The sequence below is a fragment of the Nicotiana tabacum genome, chromosome 20 (assembly GCF_000715075.1).
Source record: "Nicotiana tabacum cultivar K326 chromosome 20, ASM71507v2, whole genome shotgun sequence".
Classification (NCBI taxonomy): domain Eukaryota; kingdom Viridiplantae; phylum Streptophyta; class Magnoliopsida; order Solanales; family Solanaceae; genus Nicotiana; species Nicotiana tabacum.
Genome location: NC_134099.1, coordinates 146,312,595 through 146,326,281, shown reverse-complemented (window position 1 = coordinate 146,326,281; position 13,687 = coordinate 146,312,595).

Here is a 13,687-nt window from a genome sequence, read left to right as displayed (position 1 = left end):
ACTCTACAAATTGAGGTCATTCAGTCTAGGATCAAGTAGGACTTTATTTGGTTGCAATGTAGGCTGCAGGACGTGTGAGATACATTTAGATATAAGAGTGACTACACCTCCCTAAGCACTTTAATACATATAATTTAACATTCACCCCATACTTATGTCAAACCAAACTCCACATTCACATCAATATATATTACCCCATACTTCTTTAAGCACAATTACATCAAGAACCACCATTTATCAAGGAATATTTTTCGCAACAATACAACTATTTTTTTTAAATTCATGTGGCTCTTACTTTTTCAAAATAGTCCACCTTTCTCCTTATTTCATTAGTTCCACTCAAAAGCCAAACCAACCACCCCACACTTTAACTTTTACACAGCTCATAACAATTCAAGTGCTCATGAGAGGTTAGAAGGTTCAAATATATGGTTAATTCAAACAAATGGGTAAGGCTTGTAAAGTGGTTGCCAAAGAAACAAGATTACAGGCTCAAAGGGGTTAACTACGATACATAACAATTAGGCAGGTAAAATATATATATCTGGCTCAACAAAGAAATGCCTATATCACTTCCAAGACTGAATAAAACTACTATTTCGCTTTGCAAACACACGACGCAAGTTCTAGACATCAAATGCAATGCACTAAATAACGCAAAACCTTACACACACATGACACATAACTCACTCAGGATTGGATTCATAGACACTCTAGTCAAAGCAGTTAAGCAAAGTTAAGATCATACAATTTAAGGTACTTCTACAAGAGTCAAAAACTGAGCCTAAGCGTCACAACCAAAGTACTCACTATTCTCAAGGCATAAAGTCAAGAGATATTGCTTCATTTCAAAACACAACACAATGACTCATATTCCTAAAAAAACTAACTACACCATGTTCAAACAAAACCCTTGGAAAAGAACTATGGTTTAAAGAAAAACCAAGGGGTAATTGCTACACTACCTAACAAAAGAAAATCTTTTTGTTTTTTTTCTTTAAACTTAAATCCCTCAAGAAAATTGTCTAATAGATCCATCGTCGGGAAAAGTCCAATATTTTCTATTTTTTTTAAAAATATTCAATTAAACTAACATAACTAAAATAGTATAGAAAGTCACCCAGACAATCTCCTCACCCACACTTAAAATTGTGCATTGTCCCCAATGCACATCCATACATACAAGAGGGTTAAAGAAACTCTCTGGTAGGCCAAAGGCCGAAGCACTAGCATCTCACGGGGTACTCAGACTTCTCCCAGGCTTGGTTCTTCATGTGGGTACCTCACACTTTGTTCCAACCATCTGGTTTGTTGTTGCATCCTTCCAATAGCTTTGCTTTCCATGCTCCTAGAAAAACAAAAATCGACACTACAAAAATAATACAATTAAAAAATAAAATAAAAAATAAAAGAACGCAGTAAAGCTGGGTTGCCTCCCAACAAGCGCTTGATTTAACGTCGCGGCACGATGCGAATCACTTTCTGCCTCCACTTTGAACTTATAAATTGGACCCCAAGTTTTGATTCTGCTCTATGATCATGCTCCTGGGGTGGTGGAACGAATCTGACTGGCCCAATAAAATAATGTAGTATTTTGCATTTCTTGGCCTTTAGATGAGGTGTGTAATTCCGACTTTCTGGCAAGAAGAATTCCAGAATGTAGGCATCTTGTTCCTCATTCCTTGACTCCTCAAGTGGCTCGGATGAATCTATTTCTATATCATCATCCAAACACAATGTGGAAAAATGCTTGGAGTGTGGACCAATGCGCTCAACTACATGAACATTGGGACTGTCTACATTCTCAACACTAATGATAATAGAGTCAACTAAATATGTATCCTCAATATCCTTGGTTGACTCTAGTATCTCTTCTACGATATCGGTATCCTCAAAATCTAGTTCGCTTGATTGTTGATGTTTTACTTTGGCCTTCTCCTCTAGCTCATCCTCGTAATTTTTTAAATCCTCTAGTATAATGGCAATTTCTGCAGCCAATTCATGCTCATATTGGCTACTATCCACAATATCAACTTGTTGCGCTTTACAAAGTGCAATTAATTTATTCTCTTGAGCCTCCAAGTTATAAATAGTTGCCGCTTGCCTTTGTATATGCCGTGGTCTCTTATCATATAGTTCCGTGCAATACTTTAACATATCTTTGATCTCTTTCCGATCAGCATCCATGGGTTCTTTGTTCCTATTAACTTCACAAGAAAAAGAAGAACCATCAAAGTGAGGGGTTGGGGGAAGATAAGGACTATAAGCACAACCATGAAAGTGATCATCTTGACCACCACACATATCACACACATTCCACACATAAGATTGAGTTGGTGCACATAACTCACTCTCGGGAATATTTTGATAATTTTACCCTGCGTGGTTTCCTCCACAATATGCATAACAGGGATCAAAAGTAGAATTACCAATATCAAACTCTCATAATTCCAAGATGTCATGTCTCTCAGATCAAAAAATAAATAAATCAAATACACGAAAATAAAAATAACAGTTCAAACTTGCAACCTAGAAATATGTACACCTACAGCTACATCGTTAGTTCCCCAGCAACGACGCCAAAATTTGATCACGCCCAACTATGCCTTATAAAAAGGAGAAAGCGATCGTTGTAAATATAATCCGATTTACAAGTCCGGAGTCGAATCCCACAGAGAACTAAGGCTTAGCTATAGTTGTTCACTATTACCAAGAATACAAGCTTGAACAATTCCTAACTTATAGATATTAAGATTCTTGTGTTTAACTAACTAACTAACAAATTAAAATAATAAATTAACACTAAAGATACTACAGGTTGGAGAAAAGATTAAGGAGGTCTAGAGTTATGATTTCCCCAATTGTCGGAAATTTTCCCGCTATGTCTTCTATAATTTTGCCTAAGTGTTCTCTATCGATCATGAGCGCTCTACGTATTGTAATTCTCTCCCAAGTAATTACGACAATTTACTAAACATACTCTCCCGAGTTACACTAGCTGGCTTTAATTACAGCTTACTTAGATCGCACCCAAGGTTTCATTATCCCTAATCTTACCTTTAAACCCTTGGTTATTGATTCCTCACATATGTCGGGAGTGATGTTGTTCAACAACTACATGTCGCGCCCCCTTTTTCTTGCGAAATCGGATTTATGACATTTGGAGGGACAACTCGTTCCTTTTGGGAACTAGGTTTGCATTTGAAGAGTCGCCACCTAATGATTAAGGTGCATTAGGACACCAATGGGGTTTGATTTGAATAACTAGAGATAGGGTAAGGGCTTGAAATTATTCTAAGGGGAAGGTGTTAGGCACCCCTCAGAATCCACTAGCGTGGTTCCCGGCCAGACATTTATTGTGAATTCGGGTGCAATTAACATATAAGCAAATAAGGCTCAACTAAGAGGGGATTTCAATACATAATGGTTTGAAAGTAAACAAATTTGAAAGAACGATCAAAGAGTTGATTTTTAAATAAAGAGTTACAATGCTAAAAAAAAGAATAAAGAATAAAGGGGGTCCTAGGTTTATTAAAAATATGGATCACCCCACACAATGTCCGGTTATCACTCCTCAATGAGGGGCCACACGCGACATTATCGTGTGGTCATCATATCCATATCTCCCCTTCCCACCCCGTTAAGGTATTAAAGCACGGATTGGTCTCGATTACTTATTGCATGATATTACCCGTCCCATTCCTATCAGTCCCGGAGGCACTTAGGACTACTAATCCTAAAAGGGAGGGATATTAGGCTTATTTGAAGTTTCAAAGGTAAAAACTCTAAGACGACATACAAAAAAAATACATACTGCATATTAAAGGGGAAACACATAAGCATATAGGCTCAAGTATACCTCCTCAAACAAAACACATAAATAGCATGTCTTACACGTACTGCTTAGGTCTGATTTAAAATACTGAAGATGAGGGAGATTAATAATTGAGGCAGATTTGTTTATTACATAAATCAGATAAGAAGTTCGAATCAGGCCTGCCTGCTGGTTGTAGCGATTAACAAAATGGATTCAATTTGCAGTTATTATTCTAAGGCTTGCCTAAATGTTTAGGCGGGGTCCTATAGGCATGCTTCCTAAACCTTGTTAAGCGAGGGAATTAGGTTATTAAAAGAGGTTCAGAATGTACAAAATTAAGAATTAAACCGGTTACAGGTTCTGCAGGCGATAATATCTACTATTACTGATTTTAGTTCCTAGGAGCATGAAATCTAACATTGATTGTGAATAAAACGAATCAGAATTATTTAGAAACTCATATAGGCATGATTTCTATATGTAGTGAATATGCAGAATTTAAAACACCCTATAGGCATGGTTTCTAGGTGAAGTTTTGAATATGCAGAATTAAAAAGTACCCTATAGGCATGTTTTCTAAATGAAGTTTGCATATGCAGAATTTAAAACACCCTATAGGCATGTTTTCTAAATGAAGTTTGAATATGCAGAATTTAAAACATCCTATAGGCATATTTTCTACCCTTGTATGCATATTACCCGACCCTTTTTACTAGCCAACCCCAAATGTTTATTACAACTTATTACAAACCAGAATAATAAATTACATAAAAAACGTACAACCAGAAGAAGCCTGATTCTTGACTTCCTCTCTAAGTTATGAGATAAACCAACTCAAAGACCATTGATCCAAAGCCTTTCTTCAGACTTGAGTGTGTCAGAGTTTCCTAAAGGCCTCAATAGGACCCTGGGCAATGCTCACACCCAAGTTTCATAACCAGAATAGGGACAAGTATAGTGTGGAAGTGCCAACCCCCATGGGTCCGAGTTCAGAGGGAGCTCATAGGTCCCAAGGCAAGGCTCACAAGAGGGGGACAGAACTTAAGTCTAAGAGAGAGTGAAAGTGCAGAAACAGAGCTTTACGAACAGTTACAGAGTTGATAACTTCACACAAAAGGGGTTCAGGGGTTGGGAATTTATTGCAAAGAGCCTATGTACTTAGGCAAGGGTCAACTTTGGGCATGCACAACAATAGAAGATGTTGGCATGCCTATAAGCCTACCAGAACACACAACATCAGAGAGACATAGAGGTTATGATCCCAGGGGATCAAGTTCGAGTTATGGACAACAATGTTCCATACTGCCATGCCTCAAACAAACATAAGTATCAAACACATTGGGGTGGGGGTTTAAGATTTATAATACATAGATTCAGAATAGGAAGAAAGAAATTACAGCATGCTAAAATAAAGTACTGAATTAAATACAAGAAGTAGGCAGACAAGAATGCAAGAACATTAAGTAACCATGTTGTTGTCGATGCTGAAAACTTAATTAGGACATACCAGTTCAAAGAAGCAAAACGTAGTAAAGAAAGGTAGTAGGATTTTTGAAATATAGCTTTGGCTTTCAGCCAGCTAAATAGGCCACAGTAGAAGTTGTGAAGTAAGAGAGAATGTTTTGAGTATAAGTGAGTTCAGAACTAAGAGTGTTTGTGTGTTTGTGCTAATGAAAGAGCAAGGTACTTATAGTTTAAAAACAGGTAGAAAATAAGGCAAGAATCATAGTTTAGCAGTAATTATGGAACTATGTACTAATTAAAATCAAATCAGTGTAAGTACTTCCTTTAATTAAGGAGTTAAATTTAAGCGGTAATAGGCAGAAAACATTTAAGGAAAGAAATCAAGTAGAGCATCATGTGCAGAATAGAAAATTAGGGGTAAGTACATAGAGGTTCAATTAAGGGAACAACTAATGAAGTATCCTTGAAATACTCGGTTAATCCAAATAAGGTAAGAAGACAAAATAAAGTTGCAGAATATGGAGATAATCGAAAATTAGTACATAGTAAATCAGGGAATCAAGGATTTCGAAATCACTGATTTAAGGAGAATAACATGGGTTCCCATGAGTAAGCAAATAAACCAAGTTAAAATAGGAGAATCGAAAGTCTAAGGAAAGTTTTCAAATCAAGCCCAGAAACAAGCTCAGAGTCAATCAAAGAGAGAACCATGAGTCCTGTTTTAGCATATAAATAGAGTGCACAAAACATTAGGCATGTGAGGCTAAACTATGGCAAAGAGAAGCAGCATGCAATAACAATCACAAAATTAGTAGAGAGTGAACTATCGAAACATGGTAGTCACATAGGTCAACTTCATTAGCTTAGTGATAGAGAAAAGAGAGAGTATCAGAAGCATGCAAAAGGGTCAAGTAAAGAAAAGGCCCTATCTGAAAAGTATAGTCTAGTTTCAATGATTGCAAGAAACCAAATCACATAAAGAAACAGATGCTGAAACAAAAAGGATATCGAATCCAATCGAGCAACTTCAAACAGGTGAAACAGCTTTAGAAGCTCGAATAGGCCCAAGGAAATTAGGGTTTTAAAACCAATCGGATTCAGAGATGATGAACAAGTAAATCACACATCAAATGCTCTCAGAACTCGAATGAACCCAAAATTTTAGGATTTTTACCACCAATCGAGTCTAGAGATGAAAAACAAATAAATCAAACAAATACTAACAAAAATAGAATTGGAAACCTCGAAAGGAGTTAAGGCCCTTAAGAAGCAAACTCAAGTAGAAGAATGTCATAAGGAAACACAGCAAAACGTGTTAAACAACTTAACAGAAAACCTAATCGGAAATGATAAAGGTTTTGAAGGTAGAGTCTTAGAAGAAACTTTAAGGAAAAATGTTTAAAGGTTTAGAGCAAACACAGATCTAAAAGAAATCGGAAGAACCTTAAAGGTTAGGGTTTCAGAAGAACCCCAAATGGTGAGAAAGGCTTTGAAGACCATCGATCTAAGCATGAGAGTCAAGAATCAGACTCGAATAGCCATAACTGGCCGGGAGAAGATCAGAGATGATCGGAGAACAACCATAAACTGAAATCGACCCAGGTCTGAACCAAGTTCTTTCACGATCTGGCCTTGAAACCATAATAATCGGGCACGTAGAGACCAAAGGAGGTGGATACATGCCTCCAATGGTCTTGGAAGCCATGGATTTGGGAGGTTTTCGGGTGGTAGTTGAGGGCGGCGGCTAGGGTTTGAGAGGGGTTTGAGAGATGATTGAGAGAGAAGGGGGATTCAGAGGCGGCCTTAGGTAAGAAATGGTTAGGATTTGGGGGTAGTTGAGAATTAATTTAGGAAAGGGTTAATGTGAGCCGTAGATCAACGGCTGGGATTAAACGAGAATCCGAGCAGGTTGTTTAAAAGGGTTATGGGTCGGTTTGAATGGGAATTGGGTCGGGGTAAAATTGGGTTTAAATTGAATTCATTGGGGTCCGAATTGGGGCTATAATCGAAATGAAATTGGGCTAACATTTAAATAGCCACTTTTCCCTATTTGATTTATACAAAATAGTAAAATAATTGCTGGAAATAAATTAAAGGTACTAAAATGACTAATAGTATAAATATCAAATTAAAATACTGGACTTAATTTTTATAAATATAAACGTAATTAAATCCAAAAAGAGGCTAATATTGCAATTATATGCAATTTAGATTTAAAAAATACTAGATAAATTTGTAAAAATATGTAAAAATTATCTTAGCTATATTTTAGTATAAATATGAAAATTCAATAAATGAGTCACCAAAATGATAATTTCGGAAATAATTATTGGATTTTTCTGGATAAAATAGGGCAATAAATTGATTTAATAATCTGTAAAAAATTTAAAAAATAATAATTAAATATTTGGACATGCTTATATATGCATACATATGTTATTTGAAAGTATTTTGCATGTTAAAAATATACAAGGAAAAATTGGGTATCAACAGCTGCCCCTCTTTACTCGGGAAGGATGGAAGAGTTGTTGGGTAAAGATATGATGGCCAATTTTGACCGAACGAAATGGTTCGAAGAGGTTTAGGTCGCGCCCTGGCTTCTGAGCTGCCTTCATATCCCTGGTCTTATAGGAATCAGGCCATATGTAGTTCAGGATCTGTCGGCGGAGTATGCCGATGGAGACTTTCGAGAACGGACGCAATATTCAGGGCGGGGGAATGGTTAAGGTTTGACATGGCTGCGGGAACTGGAGCAGAATCGCTCCTGTTGAGATGGCCGTTGCTTGCCGGTTTTCCTGCAAATAAGCAATACAAGCATATATTGTGCATAAATTTAAACATGATGCAAATTCTCGTCAGACCATGATGATTGTGTTCGGACAGTTAGAATGACGTCCTTAGACCATGATGTCTTGGGCCATGAAGCGTATAATAAAGGATTCGCATGCCATGAAATGATGCTCTCGGGCTATGAGGATGACACCTCCGAACCATGATGCCTTTAAATAATGATATGCAAAAGATTAAAAGGGATCCTCAGGCCATGGCATGGTGTTCTCGGGCTATGAAAATGGTGCCTCCGAAAAATGACGCCTTTGGATAATTTGGCGATCTTTCAGCCCATATACAGTATGTGGCGATCTTTCAGCCATGCAATGTAGTATGGGGCAATCTTTCAGCCATGTAGATGCAGTATGAGGTGATCTTTCATCCATGGAGATGCAGTATAATGTAGCGATCTTTCAGCCATGCAAATGTAAATAAGGTGGAGATTTTTATGCCATGCAAATGTAAATAAGGTGGTGATCTTTCAGTCATGCAAATATAGAGGTGGCAATCTTTCAGCCATGCAATGTAGTATAGGGCGATCTTTCAGCCATGCAGATGCAGTATAAGGCGATCTTTCAGCCATGCAGATGCAGTATGAGGCGATCTTTCAGCTATGCAGATGTAGTATGAGGTGATCTTTCAGCCATGGAGATGCAGTATAAGGTAGCGATCTTTCATCCATGCAATGCAAATGTAGAGGTAACGATCTTTCAGCCATGCAAATGTAGTATAAGGTAGCGATCTTTCAGCCATGCAAATGTAAATAAGGTGGCGATCTTTCAGCCATGCAAATGTAAATAAGGTGGCGATCTTTCAGCCATGCAAATGTAGAGGTGGCGATCTTTCAGCCATGCAAACGTAGATAAGGTGGCGATCTTTCAGCCGTGCAAATGAAAATAAGGTGGCGATCTTTTAGCCATGCAAATGTAAATAAGGTGGTGATCTTTTAGCCATGCAAATGTAGAGGTGGCGATCTTTCATCCATGCAACCATAGATAAGGTGGCGATCTTTCAGCCATGCAAACGTAGATAAGGTGGCGATCTTTCAACCATGCAAATGTAGAGGTGGCGATCTTTCAGCCATGCAAACGTAGATAAGGTGGCGATCTTTCAGCCGTGTAATGGATATGGAGGTAGAGCTTAACCTCGGAAGGCAAAATGATAGCTTTATGCAATGCAGAAATGTAGATGGAGGCAGAGCTTAACCTCGGAAGGCAGAATGGTAGCCTTATGCAATGCAGAAAATGCAGATGGAGACAACGTTTAGTCTCGAAAGGCAGAATGGTAGCCTTATGCAATACAGAAGTGCAGATAGAGGTAGAGCTTAACTTCGGAAGGCAGAATGGAAGCCTTATGCAAAAATAAGATAGCAAATGGTAATAGAGCTTTCTTAGCTGATAGCAGATTGCGATATTGTGCCTGCTGGGGATATTGTGCCTGCTGGGGACACTATTGTGTGCGGATAGAACTTGTGAGTAAGTGCAACGGTTCTAAGAGTTGTATTCCTGAACAATGTTTCTCTCGTGAGTGTATAGTATATTTGATAATTTTGTAATCAAGTGCCTGCATCCAAAGAAAAATCGTGAGTTTTTTAAAAGGGGGGCGGTTAGTTCGTATCCCCCGCTGGCTCTACTTGACCTACTCGGCTTTGATTTGGTGATACTATATGTATCATTGGGGTAGCGTTGCTAAACAAGGCGGTTTCAGTAATAGACATGCATGATTTAGTAAAATTATGACATAATAATAATAATTTTTTAGATGAACCGATAACTGTGACGTGGTTCAGGACACTGCAACCTCTCTTGCTACGGAATTTTGAGGGTCCTCCTCAAAATTCTGCCCCAGTTTAATGGGTTGATGTTATTGACTGTTGCTTGCGATGATTGGCTGAAATCAACTTCGGAATTTTGAGGGTCCTCCTCAAAATTTTGCCCCAGTTTCCAATTGCGGGGGGAAATGAGAAGGGGAGATGGAAATTTTATTGAATTGTGACCGAACTCATAGGGATACCTACGTATCCCCTCTTAAACGGGAATCAGGTCAGGCATAGTTCAATTTACATCATATAGGAAAACATAAAGATTACACATAGTAACGCTTGACTACATCTGAATTGATCGACTTTGGCCATACTTCCCCATCCATTTCTGCAAGTATGAGGGCTCCTCCTTCAGAACCCGATGAACCATGTATGGACCTTGCCAGTTGGGAGAGAATTTCCCCTTGGCTTCATCTTGATGTGAAAAAATTTTCTTTAACACCAGTTGCCTTGATGTGAACTGCCTCGGCTTGACTCTTTTGTTGAAGGCTCTAGACATTCTGTTCTAATAAAGCTGATCGTGGCAAACTGCATTCATCCTCTTTCCATCTATAAGAGCCAGCTTCTCGTAACGACTCTTCACCCATTCTGCATCGTCGAGTTCTGCTTCCTATATGATTCTTAAGGAAGGAATTTCCACTTCGGCGGGAATGACGGCTTTTGTACCATAAACCAGCATATAGGGGTTGCCCCAGTAGATGTGCGGACTGTGATGCGATACCCCAATAAAGCAAATGATATCTTCTCGTGCCACTGCTTATGCTTCTCTATCATTTTCCTTAGTATCTTCTTGATGTTCTTATTGGCGGCTTCTACGGCCCTGTTCATCTAAGGTCTGTAGGCTATAGAATTCTTGTGTCTAATCTTGAAAGTTTCACACATAGCTTTCATCAGGTCACTATTGAAGTTGGAGCCATTGTCAGTAATGATTGATTCTGGAATCCCGAATCGACAAACGATGCGGTCGCGGACAAAGTCTGCCACGACTTTCTTAGTCACTGCTCTGTAAGATGATGCTTCTACCCACTTGGTGAAATAGTCCATGGCTACCAGAATAAATCTGTGTCCATTGGAAGCGGCAGACTCGATTGGTCCAATAACATCCATTCCCCAAGTAGCGAACGACCATGGTGAGCTTGTTGCATTAAGCTCATTTGGAGGTACCTTTATTATGTCTGCATGTATCTGGCAGTGATGGCATTTTCAGACATACTGGATGTAGTCCATGTCTATAGTCATCCAAAAGTAACCAGCTCAGAGTATCTTCTTTGCTAAGACAAAACCGTTCATATGTGGATCGCAGGTCCCAGCGTGAATTTCCTCTAGTAGCCTAGATACTTCTTTTGAGTCGACACACCTTAGTAATCCTAATCAGGAGTCCTCCTATACAGGATTCCTCCGCTGTGAAAGAAGTTATTGGATAACCTCTGAAGTGTATGTTTCTGAGTAGTATTTGCAAGTTCTGGGTATTCCCGTTTCGCCAAGTATTACTTGATGTCATGAAACCAAGGCCTTCCGTCTGCTTCTTCTTCAACAAGAGCACAATAAGCTGGCTGATCATGGATCCTTACTGGAATAGGATCAATGAAGTTTTTGTCCGGATATTGTATCATGGATGATAGGGTGGCCAATGCATCGACGAACTCATTCTGGACTCTGGGAACATGTTGGAATTCCGTCTTTGTGAACCTCTTTCTCAATTATTGCACATGGTGAAGATACAAGAGTATCTTGGAGTTCTTGGTTGCCCATTCTTCTCGTACCTGATGTATAATTAAGTCTGAATCTCCGATCACTAACAACTCTTGAATGTTCATGTCAATGGCCATCTTGAGCCCTAAGATGCAGGATTCGTATTCGGCTATATTGTTGGTGCACGGGAACCTGAGTTTGGCAGACACCGGGTAATGCTGACCGATTTCTGATACTAGGATTGCTCCTATGCCAACTCCTTTGAAATTTGCTGCTCCATCGAAAAACATTCTCCAACCATCACAGGATTCTGCAATGTCTTCTCCTATGAAGGATACCTCTTCGTCAAGAAAATACATTTTCAGGGGTTCGTATTCTCCGTCCATGGGATTTTCAGTGAGGTGATCTGCTAGTGCCTGTCCCTTGATCGCTTTCTGAGTCACGTAGACAATGTCAAATTCACTCAATAGGATTTGCCACTTGCTTAGATTGCCAGTAGGTATGGGCTTCTAGAAGATGTACTTCAATGGATCCATCCTTGATATGAGATATGTAGTATAGGCACAGAAGTAGTGCCTCAGCTTCTGAGCTACCCAAGTCAAAGCATAACAGGTGCGCTCTAACAGAGAATACCGGGCCTCGTACGGGGTGAACTTCTTGCTGAGATAATAGATGGCCTGCTCCTTCCTCCCCGTTTCGTCATGCTGCCCCAGAACGCAACCGAAAGCTCCATCCAATACTGCAAGGTAAAGTAATAAAGGTCTACCTGGCTCGGGCGGGACCAAGACTGGTGGTGTTGACAGGTACTCCTTGATTCTGTTGAAGGCCTTTTGGCAGTCATCAGTCCATTTGGTAGTGGCGTCCTTCTTCAACATCTTAAAGATTGGCTCATAAATAACTGTAGACTGCGCTATGAACCGGCTGATATAGTTAAGTCTTCCCAAGAAACTCATTACGTCCTTCTTGTTCTTTGGCGGTGTCAACTCTTGAATAGCTTTGACTTTCGATGGATCCAGCTCTATTCCTCGGCGACTCACAATAAACCCAAGTAGTTTTCCGGCAGGAACCCCAAATGCACATTTAGCGGGCTTCAGTTTTAGGTTGTACCTTCGTAGTCTATTAAAAAACTTCCTCAAATCTTCCATGTGATCAGTGGCTTTCTTGGACTTGATAATACCATCATCTACGTACACCTCAATCTCCTTGTGTATCATATCATGGAAGATAGTAGTCATGGCCCTCATGTAGGTGGCCCCTGCATTCTTTAGGGTAAATGGCATCATCTTGTAACAATATATTCCCCACGGCATAATGAAAGCCATTTTCTCAGCATCCTCTTCATCCATCCAGATCTGATGATAACTAGCGAAACAATCTACAAATGATTGTAACTCATGCTTGGCGCAATTGTCGATCAGGATGTGTATATTTGGCAAAGGGAAGTCGTATTTCGGATTGGCCTGGTTGAGATCCCGGTAGTCGACACAGACTCTGACATTCCCATCCTTCTTTGGCATTGGCACGATGTTGGCTAACCATGTCGGATATTCTACTATCCTGAGAACTTTAGCTTTGACCTGCTTAGTGACTTCTTCCTTGATCTTCAGACTCATATCAGGTTTGAACTTTATAAGCTTTTGCTTTACCGGCGGACATGTTGGATCAGTTGGCAGTTTGTGAGCCACAATAGATGTACTCAGACCAGTCATGTCATCATATGACCAGGCGAATATGTCCTCATATTTCCTTAGAAATTTTGTGTATTCCTTATTTTCTGATGGCGATAAGTGAACGTTGATTCGTGTTTCTTTGACATTTTCTACATCTCCCAAGTTAACAACTTCTGTTTCATCCAGGTTGGACTTAGGTCTGTTCTCAAAATTCTCAACTTCCTTAACAATCTCTTCTGGTATGTCATCTTCCTCTAAATCTATGTCCGTTTATTGCATTGTCTCGTTGCATGTCACAGTCATTGGTTCATCAAAATAAGTAATAGTAATGTTGTATAAGTAAAGTAATGAGAGAAATAATAATGAGTGTTGATTCATAAGAAAAGTCAAAAT